Genomic DNA, 21013 nt, shown 5'->3' on the forward strand with positions numbered 1-21013 from the left:
GGATAAGCCCACAGTTATAACTGGATCTCATTATTTCGTCTTTTTTTCTTAAATAATTACAATTAATTCTATGTAAGGTTATTTTTACATCTTTCGTAAGTTCAATCCGCGATCAACAACAGAACATGGAAGCAGAAAAAAAAGACTATAATCTTACTCAGAGCGTTCACTCATGAATATGACAATGACATTTGCCACAACATTGGCAGTGACATCTCATGTGATGTTCGATTGTCATTTCTTAACATCCTCCACACCAAGAAAAAAGAAAAAATCAAATTACAAAGTATGCATGTAGGGTTATTTGGAACGCACTCTCAGCTTATTTAGTTATACAATGAATTACACACAAGTATGCCAACGAACATAAAAATTTAAAATGTGTTTCAAATTGTTCAAACATTACAAATTTTCATCCCTTACAGTCTTATTATTCTAATTAGCATATCAGAAAGGTCATTTACTTATAACTATGTAAATTAACAATAACAAAATCAATATACATCTTTTGCAAATACATTAATAGTATTTTACTATAGCTACTGAGAAACTTATTAATTTACCTAACACATTTAAACAAAATCACGAATTAATAAATTGTAGGCGCGTCTTTTTTTACAAAACACAAGCGCATTATAGTTCTTTTAATTAGCATCTGACAAACATATAATTCACTTATCATAAGTCATCTTTTTTTTTCATCTACAACAAAACTAGAATTAAATCAATTTTAATTATTATTTAGATAGTTTTATCAAAATCAATATAACACACAGATAACAAAATGAGTTTTATTTAAATAATAAAGAAAGTTTGAATCTGGAGAGCTGAAATAAAGTGTACATCTACATATTTTATTAAATAAAATGAAATTATATTTTATACTTACTTGGTATTTTAATTACCCTCCCCAGTCTTGTTGCCTACACTGCCTCTTTCATATTGTTGGCTGGCTCTGTAACACATTTATTATCAAATATTGTGCTGCTTGGATTTATAACTATGCAAAATTCTTAAAACATGTACGAAATTCTTCTCGTAGTTTCTGAGGATAACATAATCGTTGATTCATGCTGGAGGCATCTAAGATATCAAAATCTGTTACCTGTGACTGCGGCAAATCTTGTAAAAAGCATGAAGGTCATAACGGCTCCATTGAGTTAGTATTGTTGGCATCCAAATATGTGAGTGGTCTGTCATTCACCACGGCATCAGTCACACAGTAGAGTTTCCATTTCTTCATATGAGACAGAAGACATACCTAAAACACGTTGCATTAATTTACTGGTGGTAGGACCTCTTGAGAGTCCGCGCGGGTAGGTACCACCACCCTGCCTATTTCTGCCGTGAAGCAGTAATGCGTTTCGGTTTGAAGGGTGGGGCAGCCGTTGTAACTATACCTTAGACCTTGGAACTTATGTCTCAAGGTGGGTGGCGCATTTACGTTGTAGATGTTTATGGGCACCAGTAACCACTTAACACCAGGTGGGTTGTGAGCTCGTCCAGCAATAAAAAAATATATTTTTGATTATCCTAATCATGCGCATAAAAAAAATCTGCCCAACCAGGGCGCTGCTAGCACGTTCAGCTTCTATTTTATGCGCCATTATTGTAGATACGCGTGATACTTCGTCCCAGTCGATTGTAGACAGCAGATTCTTTGTTCCTATTAGGTTAGTGCCATTGTCTGATATCATTAGTCTAGCACAGCCTCGTCTGGCAATGAATCTGCGAAATGTTCTGATGAAGTCATCTGTTGACAGTGATTGTGTCAGTTCTAATTGTATGGGGCGATATACAGCACATGTGTATATCACAATCCAACTCTTTATATCGCATCGTAGATATATTAGACCAGCAAGACCTACTCCTGTTACTTCGAAGGGTGCGGTCGATTGGATTCTTTCAACAGGTAATGGCGCCGTAGATACTTGAGTAGGTTTCGCTTTGTGTCTTTTACATATCATAAATTTATCTATGACTGATTTTACCAATTTACGTATACGAATAATTCAAAAGTGCTTCCTTAGAGTTGTGAGCATAATATTGTGCCCCGCGTGAAGAAGTTCTATGTGTTCCACAAGTCTTCGTACAATGATATTTATTGCAGGTAAAACGAGGACACTCCAGTTGTCCTTGTCATAAGTTAATATCAGATTCCGGGACGTAACTGGACAATCCACGGAGGGTATTCCAACAATAAGTAACAAATTCGCCATTGACGGAATTATTGGAACCCTATAATGAATTACTTATTTATAATTAATAATAATAATAATAATTGCATTTATTTACTCCACAATACAAATACAAATAAATTTTCAATTAACATGACATACAAATTCTAATTCTAAACAATATTACAATATATTATACTTGTTAGTGGAGATAAAAAAAATATGAATCTATAGAGATTGGACACAGTTAAAATTTAGAACTTAACGATATCACACATCGGGCACTAATAATTAACTTGACTGACTGATATACAGATACAGCTAATTATATAATAATAAATGTTATTTTAGGATTATTGGGGTTGCTCTCTGTAAAAAGTTGATGTAATCTACCTATGTATCCTGGTCCTTCTGATCTGACTTTAAATAACAAAACATTTATTCTTTTAGTTCTTACGTTGAGCACTTTCGTCTTCTGTCATCGCTTACACTATTATTTGTAGTCGTTGTAGATCAGTGATTATCAAACTTATTTCTTTTACCGCCCCCTCTGAAAATCAATTATTTTTCAGCGCCCCCCATTTTTTATACACCCCTAAAACTTTAAAACCACAATTTCATTAATTTAATTAATAAATGTTGTATTAATTTTAATAAATGTAGTACCACGTAGTACATATGTATTTGTAGATGCTATTATTATTTCTTCATATTATTATATGTCCGTACATTGCTACAGAGCGTGTATTTACAAATTTGCAAAGTAAAAATGAATTCTTCTCATCAATATGTTTGTTTAAATTCAGAATTACCAAAATAAATTGCTAGTTCACTGTACTATTACTATGCTAATTTATTAGAACGAAACTATTTTTGTTGAATATCTTTCTCATTAATATAAGATTCTCATCATAAGATAATTAAAAATTTATATTTCGACTAGTAAATAATACTACTAACTTATTAAGCTACGAATAAGCTAAACCTGGAAGTCGTAGAGGATTTCATTTATCTGGGCTCCGTCATAGCTAGTAATGGATCCTCCGAAAAGGACCTCAGAAGGCGAATCAGTATGGCAAAGAGAGCTATGTCCCAAATGGACCGTGTTTAGGCGGACAGAAACATCTCGAGAAATACCAAAAAGCAGCTCATCACCTCCCTCGTCTTTTCCATTTTTTCTACGGCGCAGAAACTTGGACCCTCAAGAAAGCCGACCGCCAACGCATCGACGCGTTTGAGATGTGGTGCTGGAGGAAAATGCTCGGGATTCGTTGGACTGAACACAGAACCAACGAATCCATTCTTACCGAGCTCAAGATTCCAATGCGCCTCAGCACTATATGCGCGAGGAGGAGTTTCGAGATCTTTGGACATATCGCCAGAAAGTGAGGTGACAATCTGGAAAAGCTGCTGGCAACAGGCAAGGTATGCGGGAGAAGGCACAGAGGCAGAAATCCAATGCGCTGTTTGGACCAAATACGCTCCACTCTCAATACCTCAGTCCACGTTGCTATCCACACAGCCGAGGACAGGCAGGAATGGCGCAAGATGATGCAGGAGAAAGTTATTAGAGGAGGCCACGACCCTCAGCACTGAGGATTATCGACGCAAGAAGGAAGGAAACTACGAAAAATAAATTAATATCATTTCGTATTATAGATAAATATGGGTAATTTTTCATAGAATTTTAGTATATAATTTAGAACTATTCCAAATAAAAACCGCCGCCTAAGTCAGCGTTTTTATTATTTGTAATAATTAATATCTATATCTGTTTTTTTTGTTTGTTTGTTTGTATTCAATAGGCTCCGAAACTACTAAACCGATTTGAAAAATTCTTTCACTGTTTGGAAGCTTCACTATTCCCGAGTGACATAGGCTATAATATTTTTTGAAAAAAAATTAGATATCCTTACTACAACTCCAATAATTTAACCCAAGGTGTAAAAAAAATTACCTAAAATATTCTTTACGTCGCGTGCCCTACGAAATCTATTGATGATAGAATAAAATGATGTACTACGACTTTTTAAAAAACATTATTATTTACAAAAAGTGTCGCGACAGTATATGTCTAACTATTATAGTTATGCCGCAATAAGTGTTCTTTTATTTAAAAAAATGCCCCTGGTAAGACACGGAGTGCTCCCCTACCTTCGCCGAATGGTGGTTTCCTACTTGGAGGACAGATCGGTCACGTGTACTGGACACGGTGGGATCGTGCACAGGTTCCCGGTCGTGCGCGGTGTTCCACAGGGGTCGGTGCTCGGCCCCCTTTTGTGGAATATCGGGTATGACTGGGTACTGAGAGGTGCCCTCCACCCGGGCCTAAGCGTAATCTGTTACGCAGACGACACGCTGGTCGTGTCCCGTGGGGGGGGGGGGTTTCGCTGAGTTTGCTCGTCTTGCCACCGCTGGGGTGGCGCATGTCGTCGGCAAAATCAGGAGATTGGGCCTCGGCGTGACACTCCTTCCACCACACACCATCCACACGTGACCTTCCGTGTTTACTTTCAGAACCTGGTCCCTCGTTTGTTGGGGGTGGCCGGCGCGTTAAGCCGGCTTCTTCCCAAAATCGGGGGGCCTGACCAGGTGACGCGCCGTCTCTATACGGGGGTGGTGCGGTCAATGGCCTTATACGAGGCGCCGGTGTGGGGCCAGTCACTGGCCGTGGGGGTAGCGAAGTTGCTGCAACGGCCGCAACGCACCATCGCGGTCAGGATCATCCGTGGTTATCGCACCATCTCTTTCGAGGTGGCGTGTGTACTGGCTGGGACGCCGCCTTGGGTCCTGGACGCGGAGGTGCCTTCCGCTGACTATCAGTGGCGGGCTAACCTTCGTGCCCGAGACGTGGCGCGTCCCAGCCCCAGTGTGGTCAGAGCGCGGAGGACCCAATCTCGGCGGTCCATGCTGGAGTCATGGTCCAGGCGGCTGGCCGATCCTTCGGCTGGCCGATCCTTCGGCTGGTCGTAGGACCGTCGAGGCGATTCGCCCGGTTCTTGTGAATTGGGCGAATCGTGACAGAGGACGCCTCACTTTCCGGCTCACGCAGGTACTCACTGGGCATGGTTGCTTCGGTGAGTTCCTGCACCGGATCGGAGCCAAGCCGACGGCAGAGTGCCACCATTGTGGTTGCGACTTGGACACGGCAGAGCATACGCTTGTCGCCTGCCCCGCATGGGAGGGGTGGCGGTGTGTCCTCGTCGCAAAAATAGGAAACAACTTGTCGTTGCCGAGTGTTCTGGCATCGATACTCGACTTCTGCGAGTGCACCATCTGGTAAAACGAGTGGCACTCGGGAACTGCGGCGGTAAAGCTATTGCATAGCATTTTTTATCAACTTATGACATTATAATTAGACAATGATAATTTAATATTAAAACAATAATAAAACAAGACCACGCTATATTAAACCCTAATAAAGGCAAAACCTTAACTGTCCCCTTCACACTCATAAGCTAAACCGCGCGAGAGAGAGATGGGCAGATTTTTCATGATGCGCATGCAGTGTGACGTCACGCCACGCGCTTATTCACAAACACTACACAAGCGCAACGTGTGAATGTGTTGAACGCGAGCTACATGGTAGGCGGAGTAAGGGAAGTTAGGTTTTTTTCGTTACGGAATTTCATGATTTCGTCGCCGCGCTCAAGGCCAGCGATAAAAGCTATGCAATAGCTTAAAAATGTATGAACTTGTAATAAAATCTCTTTGGCTATACTGGCTATCTGGCAGGTTTTGGTATCATTAAAAGTTTAAATTCGAAAGAAGATAATAGATAATTCCAAATTAAAATTAGGAAGATGTGTGATTTTTATTTTTTTTCGTACTGTCAAGATGAGTGAATCTAATGAAGAAAAAAACTGGGTACACAAAAAAGCTCACTGAAAGAAATCTAATGAACCGTGTACTCATTTGTGATTCTTTATTACGACGTAACGAAACCGAACCATTTTTGAAGAAGCTGATAACTGGTGATGAAAAGTGGATCACGTACGACAAGAACGTACGAGAAAGGTTGTGGTCAAAGGCCGGTCAGGCTTCACAGAGTCTGGCGAAACCCGGGTTAACTCGCAACAAGGTAATGCTGTGTGTGTGGTGGAATTGGAAGGGCATTGTACATTATGAGCTGTTACCACCAGGCAGGACCATCGATTCTGAACTCTACTGCGAACAACTGATGAGATTAAAGCAAGAAGTTGAGAGAAAGCGGCCGGAATTAATCAACAGGAGGGGTGTGGTTTTTCATCACGATAACGCTAGACCTCACACATCTTTAGCCACTCAGCAAAAATTAAGAGAACTTGGCTGGGAGGTGTTAATGCATCCGCCGTACAGTCCTGACCTTGCACCTTCAGATTTCTACCTGTTTCGGTCTCTTCAGAATTCTTTAGGCAGTGTCAGGTTAACATCACGAGAGGACTGCCAAAACCAATTGTCGTGGTATTTTGATCAGAAGCCCCCAAATTTCTATAGCAATGGGATCATGTCCCTACCTACAAGATGGCAAAAAGTTATCGAACAAAATGGTACCGACATACTTTAGTTAAATGTGAATAAACTCTATTAAAAAAATGTTATGAATTTTCTTAAAATATGCGAAGAAACTTTTTCCCCAATCTATTATTATATAGATATTAAATTGTAAACAATGTTTACAATAAGTGAGCTGTTTAGGCTTACTATACTATTTGACATTGGACGGTAATGGGTAAATGGTAAAAAATAATAATGTAAGACAAGTTTTTGAACAATAATCATATACGCATTTCTATCAGTAATTTCTTATAAAATGCTAGGAAAATGCTGTAAAATGCCCTTATGTTAAAAACAAGAATGAAAGTAAAGAAAACCTCAATTTGTGTTAGTTTACGTATGTGTAATATTTTAAAACTCTGCATGGTAGTTTTTTTTTCTAATGTTTAAAATAATTTCTGGTGCAATGTAATTAAGGTAAAATTTCTCTATTTTTTTAACTATCATCGATCATGTTCTGCAGAAACTTGTTACAACTTGATTGCGTACGGTGTGTGGGCTATCCTACGAAATCTGTGTTATTTATTTTAAGTTTTTATAACATCATATTATTTCATTGTCTCTCTATACTGCAAGTGACGCTAATGCTCTGTTGGCCATCATTAAATCTTTGCTTTAAGCTGTGATGTTCCACCCTTCACGTGGCATAGATGTTGTAGCCGGACGTAGTTAGCCTTGTGAGGGACTTATTATTATTATTAAGCCTTTTTTTGTTGTAAATTTAGTTTATATAATATATGTGTATGGACCCCTCTCAGGTAAAGGCCTCCTCCAAAGATTTCCACTCTGCTTTGTCTCTGGCGAGGTGAGGGACTTATATATTATAATTATTATTTGTTTTTTTTTTATTGCCTTTGTAGACAGACGAGTATACGGCCCACCTGATGGTGAGTGGTTACCGTCGCCCATGGACTTCCGAAATGCCAGGGGCGGAGCCAAGCCACTGCCTAGAATTATAACAAAAAAAAAATTATTATACCTAGTCAGGTCATAAATTCTGTCACATGTTTAATGTAAAATAATTGAAACAAGTTTATTCATTATGTAACCATTCATATACCAAAATGAATTTAATAAAACATAGATTCTTATGACACTAAAGTTTATTCAAAATGACCTCCGTGATTTTGAATACAGGCCTTCAATCTGCGCGGCCAGTCGTCTATCGCAGCACGAACGAGGTCCATGTCAATATCGGCGGCTGCCTTAATCAAGGATGTCTTGAGTGACTCCAAATTGGGATGAGGCTTTGAGCACGCCTTTTCCTCCAAGTGTTGTCATATCTTGTAATCTAATGGATTCAAATCTGGACTGGAGGAGGGCCAGTCTTCGTGCCGGATGAAGTCGATTTCACGCGCCGCCAGCCAGTCTTGTGTGCTCTTCGCTCTGTGAGCTGGCGCCGAATGTTGTTGGAATACCCAGTGCCTGTTATTGAACATGGTATGAGAAACAGGCTCCACAAGGTTCGTCAGGACAGTATTTTGATACACAACTGCATTCGTTTTTACACCTTTCTCACAAAAATGTACCTCTGTTAAGCCCCAATAAGAAACTTCCAACCATACCATGAGCGAGGATGGAAAATGACCTCGTTGGACACGCGGAATACGGTTGCTCGCTTCTTCACTACTGTGTGCGTACACCTTATCATTTTGTTTGTTGTAGCTCTCTTCTACGGTAAAAAAATTTTCATCCGAAAAAAGAATTTCCCGATATTTTTTTCTCGCGTACCGCTTCAACAAAGCGCGGCATCTCTTCAGTCTCAGGTCCATTAGACGAGCATTCAAACGATGTCCTGTTTTTCTTCGATATGCCCGAAGCCCTAAGTCTTCATTTAACACCCTTTTCACCGTGGTTCTGCTTAACCCCATCTGAAGGGCCAACAGTTTCTGCTTACGTTTGGGATTTCTTTGAATTCGCGCCTTCACAGCTTTTATCACTGCTGGAGTCCTAACAGACCGAGGGCGACCACTTCTTGACCTGTCATCTACATTAGAGTCTTCATTATATCGTTTGATGGTACGATAAACGAATCTTTTGGTTATATTTAGTTATTATTTTATTTATATATGGTTATTTTTCAGTATGTTAAAAATTTGAATTGGCGCGTAACCGCAACGATGCAACGCAATAACTGCAACACGGTCTTTTTAAGCGTCCACTCCATATTTAAAAATGAGTAAAATTCTAAAAGTATACATTTTTATTTTCATGAACAATTCGAAATTCGAATTCAATAAACTTTTTTGTGGCCAGCATTCTAAAAGAAAAGTTTTTACTGTGTGACAATACTTATGACCTGACTAGTTATATACGTATCTACATAAATCTATTATAAATTCTATTCAACTTATTCTATAATTGTGGGACGACGCCGCTGTCGCCAACAGGGGGTGTGATATTTCTCCTCCTAATGCGTGAGGAAATAAGCGGTGAGTTTCCCCTTTGAAATAACACTGCGGTGCTTTTCGCTGGTTTGATGTCTATGCGCCATTTTCGGTACCACTGTCCTAGGGCTACGGCTGCGCTCTGAAGCTTCTTCGCAATAAGGGACTTATTTCTACTCGAATAGTAAACCGTCGTGTCGTCGGCGAATAAAGCTAACTGGGTCAGCGGCGACCGGGGAATATCGTTGACGAATAAGCTAAATAAGCTAAATAGGAGGGCCGAGAGGACAGAGCCTTGCGGGACTCCAGCCGTGAGAGGTCGCGGGGAGGAGCGGGTTCCCTCGACTTGATATCGAAAAGAGCGTTTCGACAAGAAGTCCCGTATGATGAGCACGAGACTATCCGGCACACCCATGTTTTTTTTTTTTTTTTTAATTCTTTATTAGAGCCATACACCTATTAGGTTAAGTCGGCTATTATATAAACAAAACAAAAAAATAACATATTTAAACACAGTGAAACATAAAACTGAACCAAAAACACTTAAAATAACTATATCGCTTAATTTACATCTTTCAAGAAAGAACAAACTAAAAAACTCATAACTCTATCACTATAATCACATTTAAAACCTGATACAAAAATATTATGCAAAAAGAAGAACAATTCATACCTAGAAAGACCCGTATTTTGCAGCAGTTCTGCTCTTTCCGGTTCGTTCTGGACACATTCCATTAGGCGGTGGTAGAGATCCTCTTTGACATTGTGGCACGTGGCACAGTTGGGACTGTCTTGTAATCGCATTAGAAACCTAAATGCACCCAAGGGAACATGTCCAGAACGAATCCTCATACAGAGGATCAGCTCTCTTTTACTCCACCTACATGCGGAAAACCACGGCACACGAGGTGGCTCCCTAACAATAGTACCGTACCAGATACCCTTCTCTCTTGAGGTTTGACAAAATGCTGATTTCCATAATTTATATATACTTTCGCGAACCTGTGCTAAGTAATCAAAATGACACGGTTGGATCTTTAGCTCTGCACCATTGGTTAAGGCCGACCTGGCTGCAGCGTCAGCCACCTCGTTGCCGGGGATCCCCACATGCGAAGGGACCCATTGTAACCTGACTTGAACACCATTATCTATTAAATACCAAATACATTTTATAATGGAGTAAGCCTCCAGTCTCCCAAAAGTGCCCTTTCCACAGCTTAACAAATGATGCAGAGAAGACGCCGAATCAGTAAATATCACAAATTTTCTATATCCGCATGATTCCGCATAAGAGATTGACTTCAATATTGCAAGCAACTCCAGTCCCATAATAGGAATATGTTTATTATCAATCTTGAACTTAGCGTTAAATGATCTACTGTGATGAAAAAAGGAGCAACCCGCATTTACTTTATCCTTTGAGGCGTCTGTGTATATTTGAACAAAATCATGAAATTCATTTTCTAACATTGATGCAAACGCATTATTGTAATCATACTCAATGGTTTGCTTTTTAGTGGTTGTTATTGATTTAATATCTATACAAATGATATTGTACAAGGGCAGCCTCGTAATAAGAAAGGGTAACTGATACTGTAGCGGTGTCTGATTTTGGGAAACTTCAAACTCTCTAACTTTTTTATATGTATCAACCAGTAAAACACTACCGGTTCTTCGCCAATATCGGGCACCATTTAATAACAAATCAAGAAAAGTAGCTATACGCGAACTTAGATAATCATTTGACCTGGACCAAACCTTCAACATATATTTATGACAAAGATATTGCCTTCTAAACCTTAATGGCAGTATACTTAATTCTGATTGCATCACATGAATTGGAGTTGTCCGTATGAAGCCACCACAAGCACGTAAGCCTTGGTTTTGAATCAATTCTACCTTCCTGAGGACTCCTGTACTCGCACTATCGTAGAGAAAGTTACCATAATCTATCCTACTCTGTACTAGGGCACCATACAATCGTCTCAGCTGCAACGGGTGCAGACCAGAATTACACAGATATTTAAATATGTTTATGTATGACACACACTTACTTACTAATTCATCAATATGTTTGGTCCAGTTTAATCTACTATCAATCCACATACCAATTTCGTACATTAAACAACATCAATTTGTTCACCATTAATCTTTATTTCTATCGACGGACCTTTATACATCCGTGTAAGAATACAAAGCTTAGTTTTAGCATATGAAAGATCTAATCCTACCTCTCGTAAAGACATCGAAAATACATTGAGAGAGATCTCCATATTTTCAACACAGCATTGAATATCCTTGTTAACGTAGAAAAGGTGAAGTCATCAGCATATTGAGTTATTCTCACCAAAGGTAGCTTGCTGCTTAAATTTATTGTAATAATGTTAAAAAGTATCGGAGACATAGGGTCACCCTGACAAAGGCCTTGTAGGCACAACCTCGATAAACATTCACCATTTTGTAGAAACAAAAAAAGATGTCTTTCTTTTAAAAATTCATTAATATAAACACATAGATAAGGATCTAAACCAAAACTGACTAAACAATTAAAAATACATTCGATTGAAACATTATTATAGGCGTCTGAAATGTCACAAAAACCACACAACATGTATTCTTTGTTTGTCAGAGCTATTTCAGCATCCATTACAAAACGAGACAAGTTATCAACACATGAAAAACCACGACGAAACCCTAGTGTATGTTCATTAAATAGTTTTTTACTTTAAAAAAAATGTTCTAGTCTTTTAGTTACCATCAAGTTAAATATTTTGCATATACAATTTAGAAGGGATATTGGTCGAAACTTACATGTGTTGTTATTTTGTTTTGGAATTGCTATTATTTTGATGTTTCTCCATTGACTCGGGATAAGACCGGAAATGTAAATCAGATTATATATATAAAACAATAGAGCCTTAACGTCTGGTGGTAGATGAAAAATCATAGAATATACAATATTGTCCAACACTGCGGATGTATCTTTTTTCTTGAGTACAGCATTTAATTCTGACAAAGTAAATGGATGAGATTCTAAACTGGTGCCATTAATTTTCCGGGACTCAGAACTAACACAATCTGGAAATAGACTAGCTAGAAAACTTTCAGCAACTTCATCTTGTAAAAATCTCGTTTTTTGGGTGCTCGATAACCTTTTAACCACCTTAACTTTTTCCACAGGTCTGTACATAAAGTTTTTGCATCTATGCTATTACAAAACCGTTGCCATGACTCCCTTTTAGCTGCTCTAATCATATGTCTGGCTTCCCTAACTTTATTTTGTAAAATATCAAAATTTTCGGCAGAACGGTTTTTACGAAAGTTTTTCAAAGCTAAACGTCTTTCAGCGACGATTTTTGAAAGGTCTTGATTTCACCAACTTTTTGGAGTAAATTTGGAATGCGGGTTTTCTGGAAAACGAGTGTAGGGTATAGCTTTATCAGCCGCGCTGTTAATAGCTACGAGGAGCCTATCGTAGCAGTCCTGCAAATCATTATTCAAGGCAAAATCCACACAGTTTGCGTCCACTTCTTGTTCATATAAATGCCAGTCTGCACTTTTTATATTTCGTTTACTGCTTGGTGGCACATAACTAAATAAATCATGCAGCTTTAGTAGAACTAAACGGTGATCGCTACCAAAACATTCGTTTGTTACAGACCAGTCAAAATCTAGGGCTATATCCGAGCTTGCAAAGGTGATATCCGGCGCAGATAAGACAGCTTCACCGTTATGCATTGCAAATCGTGTATGTTCGCCGTCATTTAAGTACACGAAATTATGATCTATACTTGCCTCCGCGATGAGACGACCCCTAGTATCAGTTTTATAGGACCACGCCGCGTGATGCCCATTAAAATCTCCCGCTATCAAAGTGTTTCGATCAAAGAAGCTAAATAAATTATCATAATCCGATCTACTGACATTGACATTTTGTGGTGAATAAATAGCTATAATGTTCTTAATTTTACTAAAACTAATAATCTGTATACAAATGAGTTCCATCCGACAGTTCGGAATATTTGTAGTAACTAACTTTGCTTTAATCGAATTATGTACAAAAATGGCAACCCCTACGTGCTCATCCTCTCTATCTTCTCTAAAACAATAAAAACCGGGCAAACTTACCCTTTTCTCAGATGACAGCCATGTCTCCGTACATATACAAATATGGATTTTCTCTCTAACTAAGTATGTTTCTAATTCACATAATTTAGGACTAAGGCTCCTGCTATTCCACTGTACAATTTTTAAATTTATGTATTTGTTGACTTTACTTTTATTACACATAATATTATACTTGAGTCGTCTATTATCAAAGGTGGCAATCTGTGCATTTGGACAAAAATTTTTTATTGATATGTCAATACAGATTGATTTGAATATAATTGTCTCCTTCAAAGAATACGGTTCAAAACCTGCATTAAATAAAGGTTAATAGTTAACCTGTTATTTATCTAAGATGTCGTTCCGAAGAGCTTTGTGACTGCCAATGGAATACAAAGTCAATAATTCGTTTTTCTGATTTACCAATCATTGTTCAAAAGTCAGATTGCCGGCTTTGATAATAGTCGACTCACTTATTGTTTATTTTTAATAGATTTAAGTTTAGAAACAATACGAGTAACTCTATTTTTAACAGAACGACTTGCAATAATGGGAATTAAGTCTTTAAAAAGCATAATTAAATCGTCAATGTTCTCAGTGTAATTAGCCGTGATTTCTTCGATGTCTTTGACACCATAGGTGTGTTCCAGATAATTCTTTACTTGAACTCCTGTTAGTGGGTAGGGTTTGACAGAGCTTGATAAAAAGTGTTCAATATCTTTCCAGTTTTGTAAGTCTAAGTCGATCTGGGGTGACTTCCTAAGTTTTTTAACACTGTTCCTCTTCATGGCTCCTTCTGAACTTGATTGTGAAAGTGTCACTGTCGTAGTCGATGATAGTCTCTTCTGGGGTCTCTGTTTCAAATACCTGGGGCTCATCGGTTGTAGAAGGTTCAGTAGGTGGATGTGGCCGTTTAAAGTTAGAAGGTTCATTTTGTGACACGCTGTTGTCCATAATTTCAATTGAAGAAGTTATACCTAACTCGCTTTGAGGACATTTCGAAGCAATATGGCCCTCACTCTTGCAAACGAAGCAGGTCATAGTATCCGACGATAGATAGATCCAGTAGGGAGTGTCTTCAAATTCTATGGAGATCTTTTCTGGAAGGCGGTAAAAATCCTTGGGAGTCACAGAGTTGACGGCGGAAGCTCAATATGTGATTATATCCAGGATCGTTGATACCGGCCCTCAAAAAAGATATAGGCGACATTGGATTGATTCCTACTTCCTTCAGTTCGGATTCTATTTCAGAGTGAGGGATAATTGGGCATACTTTGAGAGAATGATACGTTTGTTTCTGTTGATCAGTGGTCGAATTGGTAGCTTGTGGTTCTGTACGGTTATATACTTTTTATTATCAACGATGTCATCAGCTATCGACTTTGATGACAAATATATACAAATGCGGTTATTAGAAATTCTAGACAGAAACCTTATTTGAGTTGGATCTATGACCTTCCCTAAGGCTTGTGCATAATCTTTAATTTGCACGTTTTCTATCGCGTCAATAACAATGGCTTGATCTTTTTTTGGGAACATCGTATTTTGTGCAACTATCGCGTAACTGGGGCTGTTAGCTAACATTTGGGTACTCATTTTGTTTCTGTAGTCAGAAACAATATAAAAAACACACTAAAACTCTTATTATTATTATATATAGTTTGAGTACTTTAGCATCATTTTATCGATGGCAAAATTATTATTACGGAAGGTAGTTATCACACGTGGAAAAATTCTGAGTCCGCGAGAGGCAACGACCGACGAGCGGCGCGTGCGTTCTTCGAGACACTGTGGTGACGACTGACACCCATGTTGAATAGTTTGAAAATTAAACCGTTGTGCCAGACTTTGTCGAACGCTTTTGCGACGTTGAAGAAGAGGGCTCCCGTCTAGATTGGTTTTGGTCGGTTCAGCCCTACGAGAATGTGCTCCGTGAGGCGGTGCACCTGTTGTACGCATGAGTGATTTGCACGGAATCCGAATTGTTCATCGATGAGAATGCCCTTGGATAAGATGAAGTCTCTGAGGCGTTTGTAAAGCAGACGCTCATACAGTTTACCTAGAGATATGAGAAGGCTAATCAGGCGGTAACCCGTCGGATTATTTTTTGGTTTACCGGGTTTGTGTATGCCGATAACGCCCGCTTCTTTCCACACCGTGGGAAAGATAAAGTTAGCCATAGCGGCATTGAAAATAGATGCCAACATCACGATGAGTTGGACGGGTAAAAGTTTAATAACGCGGTTAGATATACCGTCGGAACCGGGAGCCTTGCGAGGACGTAGATCTTTGATCAGGTCTTTAACTTCCATCGGGGTGACGGGTGGTAACGAGTCCGAGGGTGGCAAGGAAGCTCTGCGTTCTACTTCACTGTCTACTAATTCTACATGAACAGGGTCCGCGGATTGAATGCTGGGCATGCACTAGGTTTGCAATGTATCGGCCAGCAGCTCTGCTTTTTCGTCATCATCGAACGCCGCGAGTCGGCCTGAGGGGCCTACGAGTCCGATTTGAGAGTACGAGCTAAGAGGTAGTAAGACCTTTGAGAGGGCGCGAGTCCTTCTAAGAAATCAGACCATCTGGCATCTCGGACTTCGGTGATGCGAGACTTTACGTCGCGTTGTAGGGCACGCATTCGAATGCGATTTTCCTCGATAGGATACCTATCGTAGGCACGGACCGGAGGCGTTCTTAGCTCTAAGAAGTTCCTTAATATCGTCGGGTAATTTGAAGCGGTGAAGGAAGTCCTCCGCTACAACTTGTTTCGATGACTTATCTAATGTGGAAGTAATGTGTGACGTTACGATGTCTATGGCTTTAGCGGTATCCTGAGGAGACGGTGTAGAGTTCGGGCTAAACGGGAGCGATGGTGTATCAGATTCAGCCATGCAGTTTTTTTTATTATTTTTTTATTGCTTAGATGGGTGGACGAGCTCACAGCTCACCTGGTGTTAAGTGGTTACTGGAGCCCATAGACATCCACAACGTAAATGCGCCACCCACCTTGAGATATAAGTTCTAAGGTCTCAGTATAGTTACAACGGCTGCCCCACCCTTCAAACCGAAACGCATTACTGCTTCACGGCAGAAATAGGCAGGGCGGTGGTACCCACCCGCACGGACTCACAAGAGGTCCTATCACCAGAAAATGCCCAGCGTGTGCCAATCCACCACAGTCCTCGTGACGGGAACGGAATCGGAAGCGCGACCGAGCTTCATAATGACGGGACGATGGTCTGAATCTAACTCTGAAACTACTTCAATCAAATGTAAGCGCAGAGTTACGTTTTTTAATAACGCTATGTCAAGTATAACCGGGCGATGCGCGATATTTAGCGGGTAGTGAGTCGGGGCAGCGGAGCGACGATATCGAAGCCGAGATCATCGACTAACGCGTCGAGGCGCCTGCCATTAGGGGTTGTGATGTGAGAGTTCCACATGACGTGTTTACAATTTAAGTCACCCGCCAGAATGACAGAGCTTCCCATGCCGAGCAGCGCCTCAATATCACTGCTTAGAACGATCTTATCCGGTGGAAGATAAACGGACGCGATAACGAATCGGCGCGTGTCCGGTCAGTGAGATATGGCATACTGATGCTTCGATGTTAGAAGGCGCGGGGGGGTCGAGTGGGACGCAGTGCAGGGCTCGTCTATAGTAAATGACGGTACCACCACCACGAGCAGTGAGCCTGTCGTTCTTAACCATGTTATAGTTCGTGATTGCAGGGTCGCGGCGCGCGGGCTTAAGCAGGGTCTCCTGCAGCAAAAAAAAGTCACAAACCTGATCACGTGGATTTGCGAGACCGTAATCGTTAAAAAATTCTATCGTTACAGATAGCGGCTTTATTATACTTATGTACGCCATTGATTACCGGCGGAGTGAGAGGAGGACGTACGTATTTAACGAATCGTATACGTAAGGGGCTCGGGGGCATTCACGGTATTTGGCGGGGTGACCCTGTGTTCGGCACAAGACGCAGCTAGGTGGTTCCGTCGCGGTTTTTTGACCGCGAGTGCAAAGAGTCGTGGCGTGATCGTCCAAACACTTGACGCATCGAGGGCGCGCGTGACAATTACGGGAAGAGTGCCCGTACAACTGACAATTTTGAGGGGTTTCCACGGTGATTCCGGAAAGCCTACAGACCGTCCGGACGTTAAAGATTTGCTTACCCTCGAGGGTAGACTGGAGGACGACGAGAACCATATTATATGGATCCCTCCCGCGTCCTGTGTGGATGCGGTGCACGGAGTTTACGGGTAAGCCTTGTTCGAATAGGTCGGCCTTTACGAGCTCGGCATCTAACTCCTTAGGGATGCTACGTATGACTGCACGGAGCTCACGCTCCTCCTGGAGCGTATACGTATGATAACTTATACGCTCCTTTCGGAGGTAGCTCGAGAGGGCCCTATGGTCGTCGGGTATTGCTACTTTTATCTGTATCCCGTTCGCGAGGTTACGGGCACTGACAAAATTTATGTTTTTGGCCTTAAGGGCCAGGGAGACACGGTCCCAAGCAGCCTTCTCTTGAAGAATCAACGGAGGAGGGGCCTGATTTCTTGTTTGTGCCACCGGGCATGGCGACGGCGTGGCACGGGGACAGGGAGCGACGGGGGTCGGAGGGCGGGGGCGCGACGCGTTCGCGGCTTTGCTCATTTTAGTGGCCGCGGGAGCTCGGGACTCCGCGGCGCGCTTCTTACCCTTTTGCACGAGGGTGAATCCATCTGTCAATGAGGCGGGGACGAGGTCAACCTCCCTGTCCGAGTCAGAATCGGAGGACGAGGTAGAAGGCGCGGGAGCGGCGGACGCGACGGAGGCCGCAGACGATCGCTGAGGTGGAACGGAAGCTGCCGCAGTCAACGCGGGAGTTTTTCGGGGGAGTATAGGGGACACGGTTGTACTGGGCGCGACGGAGCCTGCGGTGTACGGCGCGGGAGTTTTGCGCGCGCTTGCAGGGGACGCGGGAACGGCAGGCGCGGCGGGCACGGCAGAACAGTTCACGGCGCGTTTAGTTTAGCTTTGTAAACTAAAAATTCTGATTCGAGGGCCGGGTATTTCTGACTTAAGAATTCCGCGAGCAGAGTGTTGGTTGGAGAAAACTCCATTTCTTCGGACTGCGCCGGGACTTAAACACGCGCTCGCCTTGCGGCGAGGCCCCTGCGTCGGTAACACTAAATTGGCCGAAGCGATTCTAGGAATTTTAGAAATTTTAAGTGTGCATAGAACCACTGAACATTTCCCGGGCGGCAATGCCTTGCAATTAGGTGCAGGTAGAAATTCCGAGAAACACTTGGACGCCAGATGTGCCACGAACCGAGGTCAGGCGATCGAACGAACAATGAGCACGTCCACGCGCGTCGGGTGCTTAAATAGGAATGAAGGGTTTGTTGATTAAGTGTGTTTTGCAGAGTCGTAAAAACTAGTAAAGTTCTTTAAGATAATTGTCACAACCGATATAGTTCTTTTCAGTCTGAATAAATATCTGTGCATAAGCCACGTCGGGACGTGAAACGTCGCAGGGCTGCTAAAAGCTGCCGTGCTAAAGATAAGAGCGACAAGTCCATGAAAGCAGGTTCATAGAAAATGGCGCCTAAAGTTTTAAAATTTATTTCGATTACAGATATAAAAATAATGTTTTTTTTTTAATTTGATGTATAATTACCGTAGTTAGTTGTATTTTGTATTCATTACTATTTAAGAACTTTAAGTAATAAATTGATAAAAAAAACGATATAAAAATATGACTGGAAAATACTAGAGACTAGAGAATATAATTAGAAAATCGGATAGAATTATTACTAATCCGTTAAACGTATTAATATAGTAACGAATAGTTCGATGCATAACAATCTACAAAAAAATTAACACTTCTTATAAAAACAAAAAAATTAAATAAGTTTTTGAAAATTCTTGGCCGTTATATAAAGTTAGTTCCAAAAGATTTTTAAGTCTCATTTGTTGGTACGTTCCAAAACTGTTTCCTGTTTGCCGGCATTAACGGGACTAACTTTTCAATAATGGCTGCTTTGCGTTCTTCAGTTATACCCCTTGGTAAGGTTTTTCTTTGAATTTCAGGGAATTGTTCATTTTTCATGATTTTTACTTGATGAAAATCTAAAGGTTCTGATTTGTAGTGATCAGCATGATTAAATTTGTATTTTAATTTGAAAAGGCCTCGTTGCACCCTCACAGCCATTATATTCGTTAAATAAATGGGTTATTATGCATGGGTTATTTTTCCGCAATTTGTGCTGTGAAGATAAATCTTCATAGGCGATAAAGTCATCAACATTCATAACTTTTACTATTTTCTTCCTTTTATTGGCGTTGCCGATACACTCAACAAAATCGTCGAAGTCATAAAACTTTCCCTTTTATGTCAGGGATTATTCTACTTGGCGATAGAAACTGTCTGCGGACAAAAATGTATGTCCCGGTTCGGAATATTTTAATGTAATACTCTCAGCAAAAATTTCTGTACTATTTACTATTTGTACCATAAAACATAATTGCTTAGTAATACTTGTGAGTCCGCACGGGTAAGTGTGTAGTCTCACAAGTCTATTTCTGCCGTGAAGCAGTAATGCCTTTGGGCATGGGCAGCCGTTGTAACTATACTGAGACCTTAGAACTCTTATCTCAAGGTGGGTGGCGGCATTTACGTTGTAGATGTCTATGTTCTCCGGTAACCACTTAACACCAGATGGGCCGTGAGCTCGTCCATCCCATAAAAGCAATAAAAAAAATGTCACCATGTATTAATATTTCATGAAATAAAAACACTTTTTAAATAATTTCGGTTGTTTATTGAAAAAATCTAAATTATATTTCATCGCTTCATTTTCAGATATAATATTTAACATGTAGTAAATTTAACCTACAGGTGACTTTGCACGCTTTAAGAGACAGTCAATTGACCCAAAAACAAATGTGGCGGCATATTCCCACTTGCGGTCTTGTCTTGCCAAGCGGAGCCGTGCTGCTCAGAGCTCATTCCTTTTTCGTGCATGGTGACGACCACACGTATCTTACTGGAAGTTGGGATAGTTTCCTAAATATATATATATTATAACGGAACGTAATTTCCGAACGTGCGATACCGCCCCCCGCCGCCGCCTTACCGCCCGCTGAGACAGAGCTCTCTGAGCGCGAAAACACACGCCCTCAGCGCGCGTGACGACAACCAGTAAAATATTGCGAGTCTTAGTTTAACTGTACGATTCTCAACTCATTTTGTATTTTATTTTAGTTATTGTGTCGCTTTTATATTAAAACCTCATACCAAATCAGTGTAAACATTATTTCTATATCATCTTCGCCAACAGCCCGGAACAACGAACTCACAAAAGTCCCGCCAGTCGGACTTGTAGTGTTAAAAATGGCGCCCGAACGTTTAGCTATGAAGTTATATTTATAAGAAATTATTGTGCCTGCATGAACGATTTGTGTTTTCCTGACTTTACCGACTAAACCGTCCTCAAATAATGCCGCCGAAGAAGATGCCGAATTCCGAGGAGCGCGACGCGAGAGCCGCGTCGCCGCCCCACGCGCCGTCGAGTGACGCGCCGCCCGCCAGTGTTTGCTTCCGCTCGGAAGACATCAGCATGCTGATCGACACCCTTCAACGAACGCAGCTAGACGCGTTCCGGGAGCTGTTAGATAGCGTCAGGCAGTCGGCGACTCCTACATTCGACCATCGGCCCGCCAACAACTTCAGCCGCTGCAAATTAACTCTCAGACACAGCCCACTGAGTTTCTCGCCGGATCTTCTCAGTGGGTCGCGTTTCCGATCCGGTGGTAGATTCT

The 21013-nt window shown here is 41.0% G+C and overlaps 2 long non-coding RNA genes across 2 annotated transcripts; one reads left to right on the top strand and one right to left on the bottom strand.

Annotated features, from left to right (window-relative positions):
- Positions 1-770: 770 nt before the first annotated feature.
- On the bottom strand, positions 771-1303 carry LOC149499529 (uncharacterized). The gene is made up of 2 exons (XR_016325673.1): positions 1106-1303; positions 771-955 (listed from the first exon to the last, which is right to left on the bottom strand). It is a non-coding gene; the product is annotated as an uncharacterized LOC149499529 (long non-coding RNA).
- Positions 1304-13448: 12145 nt separating this feature from the next.
- On the top strand, positions 13449-20493 carry LOC149499530 (uncharacterized). Its single transcript, XR_016325708.1, has 2 exons — positions 13449-19263; positions 19328-20493. It is a non-coding gene; the product is annotated as an uncharacterized LOC149499530 (long non-coding RNA).
- Positions 20494-21013: the final 520 nt, after the last annotated feature.

Source organism: Bombyx mandarina, chromosome A1, assembly GCF_030267445.1.
Source record: "Bombyx mandarina strain Sakado chromosome A1, ASM3026744v2".
NCBI lineage: Eukaryota > Metazoa > Arthropoda > Insecta > Lepidoptera > Bombycidae > Bombyx > Bombyx mandarina.